This window comes from Polypterus senegalus, unplaced genomic scaffold (genome assembly GCF_016835505.1).
Source record: "Polypterus senegalus isolate Bchr_013 unplaced genomic scaffold, ASM1683550v1 scaffold_9150, whole genome shotgun sequence".
NCBI classification, from domain to species: domain Eukaryota; kingdom Metazoa; phylum Chordata; class Cladistia; order Polypteriformes; family Polypteridae; genus Polypterus; species Polypterus senegalus.
The window spans coordinates 1-3,713 of NW_024377397.1; the positions used below are offsets into that span (position 1 = coordinate 1).

The window sequence follows — 3,713 nt, forward strand, 5'->3', positions numbered from 1 at the left end:
CCATGGGCCCACTTTGTTTGGGGTTTTGCCCCCGTAGGGGGCAAAAGGCAACAGGTTGCTGGTCCTTCGGGAATGCCCCTTTTAAAAGGAGGCTCCCCCCTAAAGAGTACAGATCTTTGTCTATCTATTACCCATCCATCCATCCCATCCATCCATGAGGTGGAAGGGGTAACAGGGGGTCTTAAATGGGTGGCAGAGCGAGAGCCAAGAAGGGGATGATGAAGGACAACGAATTTAACAAAAGAATTAAAAAATTTCAAAAAAAGAAAAAAAAAAAAAAAAAGAAGACAGACGGGGGAAGGAGAAAAAAAAAAAAAAAAAAAGGTGTCGTTCAAAAAAAGAGGGCTTCCAAAGTTATTTTTGGGGGAGAGAAAGGAGGCCCCGTTACTGGGAATACCGAGTGCTGTTTTTCCCTTTTCTGCCAGCAGGAGTCGCCCTTCCCCCGTTTTTTTTTTCCTTTCCACCGTGTAAAGAAGGGGGCCTTTTGGGCAGCAAGGAAAGCGCTTAAAATCAGTAAAGGGGCATAAAAAAATGAAGGGTTATTTATATTATTTTTTTATTATGGGGGGGGTCCTAAGATAAATAAATACATTGATTAGTTAATTTAAATTTAAATATTTTTTTTTATTATTTTTTTTCTAGGGCGGGGTCCAAAATAAATAAAAAAAAGGGACAGACAGACAGATTGATTGATTTTTTTTGGGAACTTTTTTTTATTGCTTAAAGCCCCCAGAGCGTTGTCTCACAGGCTTCCACAATCCCCAAGCACCACTTCCATGTTGAAAGATGTTTTCAGTCTTTTTTTAAACCCAGGTTTTATCAGGGAGACCCAACGCAGCCCCACTACCACAAATTATGCAGTCGAGTTTCCCATTTGGGAAATGAGGGGTCAGACCCCCCGAGTGCAATGGATGAGCCCCGCCCGGGGAGAACCACCTTAGTGATCATGGCCCCTGCCAGGAGGTGTACAGCCCGGCCATCCCCCCACTTCCCGCTTCATCGCCGGCGGCGGGAGGTTTTCCCAGCACAGTCCTGGGTCCTTGGGGCCCCTTTTCGGGCTTTTCACCCTTTGGGCTTTTTTTCCCTCGGGGCGGATGCGCGGAGCTAGTGCTGCCCAGACGCCGTCCCCGTGCCCGATTTTGGGGGGGCAGACTCACCACCTTATTAGACGGGTTTTCACAGAAACCCCCAAGGTGCATCTCGTTTATGTCCACCCACCCACGCTGGAGCGGGCTGGAAGAAAACAGGGGGGGGTGGACTGGGCGGAGCTAAATGAAAACAGCCAACAGCAAAGACAGGGGGCAGGGGCGGGCGGAGGCGGAGGCAAAGCAAAGGGGAGGAAGGGGCCCAAAATGGGCCCCCGGCCGAAAAGGAAAAGAAAGCCCGGCGGGGCGCCGACACGCAGCAGAGCCCCCGGGAAGACTCCCCCCGGAGGCCGCCAAGGGATCTGGGGCACCCCGGGGGTACAGGGAATTTGGGCCGGGTGCTTCCCCTCCCTTTGATCCACTGTGGGATTGAAAGTGCGGAAAAGAGGTGCTGGTTTTTTTTCTGGAAGATGCCCCTTTGTGTTGCAGGCCCCCCGCCTGATGAGGGGACGAGATTTTTCTTTTTCCTATCTATCCATCCATCCATCCATCCACCCATCAATCCATCCATGAGGTGGAACGGGTAACAGGAGTCTTAAATGGGTGGGAGCGAGACCCACAAAAGGGGGATCAGTATAAAAGCAACGCACATTCTAATTCAAAAAGACATAACAAAAAATTTCAAAAGAATGGAAAAAAAAAAAAAAAAATGAAGACAGACAGGGAAGGAGAAAAAAAAAAAACATAGGTGTTTTTAGAAAAGAGGGTTAAAAGGTTTTTTGGGAAAAAAAACGGGGCCCCGTACGCCATACCCTTTGAACACGCCCGATTCGCCCCCGAAGCTAAGAGAGGGGGGCCTGTAGTATTTGGAGGGGGAGACCGCCTGGGAATCCCAAAACCCGGGCTTTTGCCTTCTCCCAGGGAGCCCTTTCGCCCCTTTTTTTCCTCCTTCCACCGACGAAGCTGGGCTTTGGCAGCGAGTGATTTTGGGGCAGCCCTGGGTACACCTTAACTTGAGCCGGTGCTTGCCCTCCCTTTGATGCCACTGGGGGATTGCAGGGGGAAAGGACACAGGCGCTGGCCCTTTTCGGGACGATGCCCCTTTGAAAAGGGCGGGCCCCCCGCTGGGCTGGGAGATCACTGTCTTTTTCATCCATCCATCCATCCAGAGGGGAACGGGAACGGGGGGTTTTAAAAAATGGGTGGCAGACCCAGAGCCACAGAAGGATCAGCATGAAGGACAACGAATTCAAAAAAAAGAATGGAAAAAAAAAAAAAGAAAGAAGGGAAGGAGAAAAAAAAAAAAAAAAAAAAAAAAAGGGCTGTCTTTTAAAAAAGAGGGTTCCAAAGTTGAGATGTTTTTTCATAAAACGAGGGTTTTCTGATCATTCCATATTTTCTGTTGGGAAAAATTTTTGTTTATTTGTGTATGACCCCTTGCCTTCCACAATATTTTTATCACGTTTATTCCCCACCTTTCTTCCCCCACCCTCTTTTCCCTGCCCTCCCAAACACCACCAAGTTCTATCCAGCTTGATGTCTACTATTGTCTCTCCCTTACTTCCTTCCATATCCTTTCCATGTGGGCAGTCCCCCAATTTATGTCCATACTGACTTATTTTTTTTTTTTACATCCGGGGCCCCGGGGCATTTACCCTTTTAAATTTTTTCTTTTTTTTAAAGCCAGGGTTTGGGTTTTTAGTGTTCATGGGCGGCCAGCCAGGCTTTCTGCTACTTGATTATTTGGGAAACTTTCCCCCAAAACTTCCCATATCAGTTTAGATTCCTTTTAGATTTCCAGTAATGTTTACTGGTTTCACTTTCCCCCACTTTTTTCCCCTAATTTTCCACCCCCCCACAAGTCCTTTCATCCTGCTGAAGCCCAACTTTTTATACAGCCATCAACCTCCTGTATAGTTTGGGTAATCTAAACTCATATGGTTTCTTTTTCTGGGTTTTTAAAAACCCAAACCTTTTTAAGACCACCCATCATGTACCCTAAACCGCCCTCCTTTCCCCCTGTAACAAGGATATGTAAACGGCCGTGTAAACCCTTTTAAAAAGATCCAAGTCCAGAAAACCTTTTCCCTTTTCCTTTTTTTGTTTTTTATTTTTTCTTTCGACCTTTTCCCCTGTAGACCTCCCAAAAAAAAAAAACATTGTCTTTGATTTTCCTTAGAATATATTTTTTCCGAAAAACTGTTTCCAGAAAAGAGTCAAAAATTGACTTAATTTGCAAAAATTTTCCCTATATTTAGTCTCCAGTCCCCAGAGACTTGTTGTATAACTTTTTTCCATCTCCTTCCAGTCTCTTCTTTCCTCCTTCTCCTCCAAAATGGATCCCTAATATTTTAACCGCCTCTATGTATTTTCATGTCGTGTTTCAAAGTCCTCCTGCCATTGCCCTGCAGATGGCACTCGGATTTCCCTTATTTACTGGGCTCTTTTGCTTTTTGAATTCTGTTCCTAGCAGATATCTGATCATATCCGCTAACTTCCCAATTTTACTTAATGTCATATTAACAACAGTTGCTGTGTGTCTTAAAGTCAACTCCTTTCTATATTCGAACCTCTTTCCCTACATTTTCATTACCTTCCTTCTTGCCAATTTTTCACATTATGAACCCT

At 45.8% G+C, this 3,713-nt stretch overlaps 1 pseudogene; it reads right to left on the reverse strand.

Moving 5' to 3' along the window:
- Positions 1-819: 819 nt before the first annotated feature.
- On the reverse strand, positions 820-967 carry LOC120519314 (annotated as a pseudogene).
- Between the last annotated feature and the right edge of the window lie 2,746 nt (positions 968-3,713).